This window comes from Camelina sativa, chromosome 12 (assembly GCF_000633955.1).
Source record: "Camelina sativa cultivar DH55 chromosome 12, Cs, whole genome shotgun sequence".
In the NCBI taxonomy this organism is placed as follows: domain Eukaryota; kingdom Viridiplantae; phylum Streptophyta; class Magnoliopsida; order Brassicales; family Brassicaceae; genus Camelina; species Camelina sativa.
In genome coordinates, this window is record NC_025696.1 from 7231693 (window position 1) to 7240445 (window position 8753).

The 8753-nt window shown below is 30.1% G+C and overlaps 1 long non-coding RNA gene across 1 annotated transcript; it reads right to left on the reverse strand.

Moving 5' to 3' along the window:
- On the reverse strand, positions 3836-7211 carry LOC104730655. Its single transcript, XR_002034543.1, has 4 exons — positions 6494-7211; positions 4934-5036; positions 4732-4833; positions 3836-3916 (listed from the first exon to the last, which is right to left on the reverse strand). It is a non-coding gene; the product is annotated as an uncharacterized LOC104730655 (long non-coding RNA).

An 8753-nucleotide genomic window follows, 5' to 3' on the forward strand; every position in this document is an offset into this window, starting at 1 on the left:
TTTAAGCTTCAAAAATATATTATAATATTTATTTATCAATATATATATATATACTATAATATGAAATCTGCACTTCAAACAGTTTTTTCACCAATCAAACATTATTTTGTCCCGCTTATTCTGCATAAACCGCAGTTGTCCTGCAAATATTTTTTCTTGCGAATACCGCAGTTAAACCGTACCACACTTTAAAACGACTTATCCCGCACTGTCAATTACACTGTCACCATTCAGACCCCTAGTTTATGGTCTAACTTACAACCAAAACGAATGATGACATATTTATTCAGAAATGGGATGCATAAACTATAGAAAATAACAAAATTTATTAATATGACATTTTTTATAAATCGTAAGTTGTTAGTAAAAAACATGTGAACAATATCCACAACATGGATTATAAGTAGGTTCATGGTTGTCTCTAAATCGTAAATTTAATAATATGATGGATTATAAAAATATCTACATGTGTCTATTTATAGAGGAACCCTATTTTTAGAGATGATAATAGAGGATCATTGGAGCACATTGGAGTAAACCTCACATCTATTATAGAGGAAAAAATAGGGAAAACCATTGGAAATGGTCTTAAGGGTGGCGAAGACTTTACGAGTAATGAGAGATGTGGCAAGTGTTGCACTATTTCGTGTGTCTCAAGGTCGAGTGTGAGCTTTAAGAATTGAAGTGAGAACTATAGATTATGGTAGCAAGCTAATTGTGTGTGTTTAGTGTTGCATAAAACCGTTGGTTAGAACTTGTAAGGCTTTAATAATTTAGTAAATAAGTATGTTTGGATTTGGTGAGTATTATCTTATTATATAAAGTTTATGTTAAAATTACTCATTAACAAGATCGTGACACATATCAATTGTATCATTCAGATGTTGACACATGTCAATTCTAAATTTATTAAAAAATAAAAATTTAAAAATTCAAAATCTACCATAAAAAGGTTTTATATAAAAGTAAAATTGAGAAAAGAAAACCTAAATTTATTTAAAATATTTGAAAGAAAAAACACTTTTTGTAAACTTCTAAATCTATATACTAAATAAAAGTAGAAGCTATAAGCTCCTTAAAGCGTCCACATAAGATTTTAAACAACTTATCGGAATTTGACATGTCAAATAACATTTTCTAAATTTTCAGAATTTTCTATGTTAAGAATTATTTTAAACAACCTATCAGGATTTGACATGTCATTCATTAACATTTTTAAAATTTCCAGAATTTTAAATTTATGGAAATAAAAGAAATATGTACAACGTCATAGGATTTTAAACAACTTATCGGAATTTGGCATGTCACTCATTAATATTTTCTAAATTTTCAGAATTTTCTATGTTAAGAATTATTTTAAACAACCTATCAGGATTTGACATTTCATTCATTAACATTTTTTAAATTTCTAGAATTTTAAATTTATGGAAATAAAAGAAATATGTACAATGTCCCACATCATATCGGCTAGAAATTTTTTAGACAATGGTTCAGAACCAGTATAAATAAGATTAATATGCTTCCAACAACGAATGAATAGGAAAATTTGATTTATCAGGTGTCCAAAGTTTAAAAGTTTTATTCGGTTTCAAAAAACTATTATAATATTTTTTAAAAATTAAAGTTTAAATATTATAAATATTGAAATTTTTAAAAGTTTAAAATTAGAAATTAGAAACTTTTAAAAGTTTCAATATTTGGCTCATGGGAGTAGTGGTCCTTTCAGCAGGCAGGCAGGTTATCCCCAGATACATTGAATTCGCTCTTGTTTGTAACTTGTCATCAATTCATGGATGGTTGTCTTTTGATAATATGCAGGTGAGATTCACTAACACTAACGATGAACCACACATCTTATATTGATTGCCTTATTCTTTTTTTTTAATTACCTTATATATATAATATATGATTTAAACAATGAAGGAGTTGGTATCAAGAAGTATCAACAACACTCAAACCTATTTGGGATTATGATCTTCAATCTAATTTGATATCCACTGAGAAACTAAAAGATTGAAACTTATTTGCTCTACAACAAATCTGACCAACGTATTCATATGTCCCGGGGAAAAGCTAATTGGGGTTAATTAGTTATCACTTTTCACTTAGCACCAACATCAATACGTACCTATATTTCTTGGAATTTACAACCTAAACCACTACAAAAGTCATGAGCCAGTAAAAGCCAGAGACCAAAACCAGAGTAGGAAAAAGGGTTTATAAATATAAACTCTAGGGTTGTTTGTTACCCCTTTCTCACGAAAGTCTGCTGCCGCCAATGGGGAAGAAGCACAAGAAATCGAAATCGAAGTCTTCCACTGTAATCTTCTTCTTCCTTTTGTCCTTGTTCTTTGTGACGATGACATGCCTGCCCTGTAAAAGCAGAAGATACAAAAGGAGAAGTCTCAGGTATTTCTCTAGTTATACTTGTTTATTCACTTAATTTCTCTATTTATATGAGGGGCGTCATTCAGCTTAACTCAACCATGCATCTTCTTTTACTTTTGCCTTTAAATTTTTACTACTTATCCTATTAATTCACATGGACTCTGTTTACAATTTTGTTGTGATGTTTCATTAATTCTTTGACAAAAACCATGTTTATTTGTTTGATTTTTGCAGGATAGTGATGAAGATGTAGTCATTGTCTCGAAAAAGGTAAGTATCTGAATTTTTCTTTATATATTTTTGTTGGTATTGTTTTTAACATTAATGCCATTTAAGATGACTCACTCTGGTTCGCCCAAGTTATGAGTTTGATTCGTTGTTACCAGTGTTAGTTAAGATATGTTCAGTAGGATAATACTCTCCTCTGTTAGAGAATATACGCTCATATATGTATTGTTACGATATCACTAGATACGATCCCTATGTATATATATTGCTGTGTAATCAATGGGAAGATCATCAAGGATTCTACATTTACAACCAGTTTTCTTATTCAATTTACTTTCAATCCAATGACCGGAAGTCAAAGAACTAAAGCTGTGAAAAATTTACAAGAGATTCTACTGACAAAAGCCAATCTACTAGATCAGATTTCAACGAAGGTATATATACGTTTTACTTTTATTGTATACTAGAAAGTAGACCACGCATCGAAGGTATATATGCATTATTAATTTAAAATAAAGAATAAAGTTTCTATTCAATTATATATGAAATGTGCATGTAATTGTTACTATATGTATTGAAATTAATTTTTATAATATTACAATTTAACTAAAATATTTTGATATATGATGCTTCGTAAAAGAGTCATTTTGAGATAGAGGAAAAAAAGTTAAAGTATACAGTATTGTCGAAAATATTTAAACAATATGTTAATATAAAATATGACCATTGTTTTAGTTACCGCAAAATCAATTTAATTTGGTATTTCCATTGAGTAACTAAGATTAATTAAATTTATTTCTACTTTAGTTTTTTTTATGGGGGAAACTGATAAGTAGTCTAAAATTAAAATTGTAAGACCTTACTATATAATTACTTTGATAGATAATTTAATGTTGTTTTATATGTTAATTTTTCTTTCATCATGTAAAAGTAGTACTTAACAACAGATAATTTTAAAAGAAATACCTTCTCTTGTAATCCATTTTCAATAATATCGTTATATATATACAAAGTAACTAAATTCTAAACCCTAAACTCCAAATACTAAACATTATTTCTCCATCACTCTTGAATTAATTTTCCTCAGCTTTTTATATTTTGTGAATGATTTCATAAATAAAACATTTAACTTTTATAAATTTTATACTATGGAGTATTGATATAATATTTTTTCCATTCCTTGCTTTTTTACGACTCACTTTACCTCTGTATAATGTACTTTCATTTTGCTCGGTCCAAACTTGTGAAGTGCCTTTGATATGCCTCCATCTTCATGGATAGTGATTCTCCACAATCCAGCCTGGCCAATATTGTAATATGAAACAAAATCCCTTTCATCCAACAAAATAAAAATGTTGCCACAAATCATATTCAGGCATTCTTTCCATTTATCATTGATTTTTTTTTGTCAAAATATAATCGACAAGGTCCGATTCATAGCCAGTCCCTACTAAGCGGGATAACGCGATTTAGTAGAATTGAATTCCGGTGGGATTGGTCGCAGAGGTGGTGCTGTAACCACTTGACTAAAAACACTTCCCATCATTGAAAATTTTTAAAATCATGTGGGACTGTATTAAATAATTATATTAGACAATACTCCCTCTGTTCCTGAGTAATCCATATTTTAGGATTTTCAAACATATTAAAACTGGCTTTACTTGCATTATTTTTTTGTGATTAACGAATTTCAACCAAGAATATTCAGTTCTTTTTTTTTTTTAAGTTTATTATTTGTCATTAGTAACTTATTAAAAATATATAGAAAACCTAAAAATTGTTTTTTTCTGCAACATTTGTTTTTCTCTAGAAAATGGATCAATAAGGAATGGGTGGAGTAGATTTTAGTGAGGAAAATATATTGTGACTATTATAATATACATATTATTTGATGTCCTTAAAACATAATATAAATTTGTGGTCTAAGGTTATTTAATCTGCTTGTCCTCCGGAGCTGGCTTGGATCTTTTTTCGATAAGACAAACACATAAACCTAAAATAAAGACGTTTAACTAATGTCTACATATATTAAAAACCAAGAGTAAATTTTGATTAAAAAGTAAATAAAGGAATTCAGATTAAAATTTAGTTAATCATTTTTTTTTAAGAATCTACCTTTGTATCTTGAGAAGACTTTAGCTGAGCCTTTAATATCCATTGATTCCATTTGATGGCTTCTATATAATACAGTTCTGCTAGCTTCACTAAGCTATAAATCTACAAAAATAAAAATAATAAATAACATGTGAAATTGTAATTTGATCGTTAACAAATTTGGTTAAAAAAATGGGAAACAATATTATTTTACAAAATGTACCTTGTCAATGCATCTATGTAACTCTTCTACAAAAAATAAAATGCGTCTACGTAACTTTAAAAGTTGGAAAAGACTTGGCCATGTTTTTCACTCTTCTTCTCATCTGTTAAACACAAAACACATAATATATCTTGATTATGGAGAGAAAAGAGTATATATATTTTGGTTAATATAAGGACCCCTTGCTAGACATCAAACCTCTGCTTGGATCATCGAGGATTGAAGAAGGGTACCATCATAATCAAGAAACATAACGATCTTTTTCCTCTTGCAGCGTTGATGATATATATGTTATAATAAGTCTAGAATTTGAGAGTAAATTTGAGTCCAAGTATTTAAGTAAATGTCTACCTATGGCTATATATACGTAAGCTATTTGAATGTTAGATAGATGTTACTCTTAGGTTCAAAATATTTTATTAACAGTTACAAATATGAGAATTATGGAATTTGGTGTCATAACTTTTGTAACATAAATATTTGCAACGGAAATCTTTTCATTAGACTAAAGACATTTCAATGCATGATTATTGAAATTATAACTCTCTTTAATGCATTGTAAAAGCAATTTGTAACCCACTACATGATATTAAATATTAAATTTTAATATATTTTCCATATAAGAAGTAATCAAAGTTAATGATTTAATTAATACTATTTTAAATATATATATATATATATATATATATATATATATATGTGATTGAAACATGACAACTATTCTGAAATGCTCTTGAGAAGATCGATTTTATGTTGATATGTGTATTGATATGAAAGGAAAAGTTATTGTTGTGTAATTTATCATAATTTAATAGGATTTTAGTGGTAGTGTGGAACTGACTAACTTTATTGCCTACTCAATTAATGAAAGTAAATATTATATGATTTTAAAACGTGTAAAAATTAAGGTTTATAAATTTACATAAAGGCTTAATCATAAACATGCATTTAAACTATTTCAATTCTCATCCAAAATATGGTTTTTATTATGATATTTTCTTTTATTACAAAATAGTGTGTGTGTTTTTTTTTTACTTTAAAGGATGAAGACAAATTAAATAAATGTAAGAAAAATATGTAAAGTAGATGTATCAAATATCAGTTATTTAGAAGTAAATGTTATAGAATATTATATTTTGTATCATATATATAATATAAGATTTTATTATAAAATAATCTGATTTTGTTTGACAAAAGAACTTAAGATATAAAAGTGGATTTAAAAATATATGTCAATTGTACCAACATTAAGAAGAGAATTTGGAAGTATGATTATTTGGAATTGAAAATGAGATAAATTTATTTTTAAGAATAAAATGGAAATAAAAGATGACAGGTGTCATTAAAAGAGAGCGCCAAATGTCGTAGTGTGAGTAAAAGTTAGAAAAATCTTTCTCATACATGTTCACTAGCTAGGACTATCTTTAGTATTGTTGGTTTGTTTATAGCTCTTGTATTTGTTTTGTTTTTAGGAGAAAGAAGAATCCCAAGGAAAAAGGAGGAAGATATATTCACTTGTGGTTTCTAATGCAAAGAAGCGGAGGGAAACAATTATCATACCATTTTCGTGAAGGGATTTCAACATTTGCAACCTAGGGATGATATCAAGAATGCATTAACCAACGTTTTCAGTTCTTGTGGAGAGGTCACAAGGGTTTTTTGTTCCCATAAGAGTGTAAAACCCGTGTTCCCTTAGGATTTGCTTTCATTGTTCTGAGAGGTGGTGAAGGCAATGACAAGGCGTTAGAGTACTGAATGGAAGACGCATGGTAGGAAGGGAGCTTGAGGTGACAATGGCTAGACCTCTCCCTCTCCAAACTCCTCCTCCTCCTCCTTCCGCCGTCGATCCCGAAGCTCAGGCGAAACCTAGTCAGGAAGATTTCGACGCTTTCACATTAGATTTCGAAAGTAGCGGATCTAGCGAAGCCGTTGAAAGAAGCTGGGTTCCCTCATAAGCTCTGTTAGTGATTACTGTGTTCATCATTGTGTTTGTCCTGTTGTTGTGGTTAGATACCCTGATGATCGTGATGGTCCTTCTCCTCCTGGGAACGTTGGTGGCACTAGGGAAGCTATTGTCACTGTTAAATCACGTAGGGATGATGATGAAGATGATGACGCTAAGACTTCTGATGCTCCTGCTCATCATGAACACATCAAAGGTCAGGACTCATTCATTTTCTTACTCTCTCACAAATGTCCCGTTGACTTTGCATTTGTCTGGTTTTGAGTTTATGGAATCGTTCTGAATTATGTTAGCTTAGTGTTATAGATAGATAGGAACTTGAATTACTGAAATTAGAGTATTGTGATGTTTAATTCGGTTTAACTACTGATTGTTTATTGTTGATGTGTTCCAACTCTGTTTCAGCTTTGTGTAAATTACCTAACTTTCTGCTTTAGTATCGAAAAAGTAGCAAATGATACTTTATATTCTGTGATTCGTTTCTCATTCTCAAGATTCCATTTTCTCTTCATCTGTTGGTATTTTTTCCTAAGCTGCTTTGGTGAGTGTGTATGCTATTTTGGTAGCCTTTTTGATTTTTATCTAGCAAGTTAGGTAGATTTCCTCTGCAAGTGGTGCAAATGATCTTCCAACATATTTTTTATAATTCATGACTTTTCCTACACTGCTTTTGTTCTATTTTGCTAACAGTGGTTGTGTTTCAATTAGAATATTCTTGAAACCAAAGAAGATAATTGCTTTTGGCCGACTAGGAAAGTCTTTTTTTTTTTGGGGGTGTTTTCTTGACTGTTTTCTATCTTTTCTCTAGTTTGGAGTAATAGTAAGCAAAGTATTACAATTCTTGACTTGATAAGGAAGAGAAACAATGAATCTCCTGAGCTCCCTAGTTTCACTCTTGTAAATTAGTGAAAGTCAAGCAGTTGGTGCGTAAATTATGTTACCTGTACTATGAAATGTGAACCAGTATCTACCTTACTTTTAGTCGCTGAAATCAAAGACTCCATGGAAACTTGTCCAGGGAAAAAAATAAAGTAGAGTGATATAGAAAATCAAATTCACTTCTCTTTGCTTAATCTAGTTAGTCTTTGGGAAGACAGTACTCTTTTTCACTGGTTAATGGTTATACACATTTAGACATGCAATATGATATCGGATGTCAAAAAAAGAAAAGAAAGACATATTTTATATCTGTGTGTAGGGTTATGCAAAATAGCTATGAGATTGTTAAAGCCTAGGTTTGCAAAAAGAAAATGTAGATGGTCTTTGCTTGATTGATTCAATGATTCCTCTTGTGTACCTGATATATCATGGTTTTTGTGGTTTTTAACCATGATATAAGGAGTCTTTTAGTGTCTTTTCATTTGTTTCTAGGATGTTTTTGAGTCTTTACAGGTTTTTAGCATAAAAGGAGCAAAGTGGAGCAATTTGGATCAGTTTGGAGCAATAATCCGCAAGAAATCAACTTGGAATCGATCAGAGGAGATGGTGTCGATCGACACTGCCTTAGCAACGATTGACACCCAGTCCAAACCGACGAGAGAGCCAAATTTGGAAGTTTTACAAAGTTGCCCGAAGTTTTCCATATTTGCAAGACTAGTCCCTGACGTGTTTTAGGACATATATATATATATATAGTTTTTAGGTTTTTCAAAGCCTTAAGTTTTATTCTAGCAAGTTTTATTTTTCTGCAACCCTGTGAGATTTTGAGAGCTTTGGAGAGAGAGATCTGCTTTGTAGAGAAGAATTTCTTGAACTCCTTTTTACTCTTTTAATTTCAATTGCTTATTATTCAGAAAGATGTTTTGTTCTTCATTGATTATGTCTGAGTAGTTTGCTTGTTAGGTTTAGGGTTTTTCA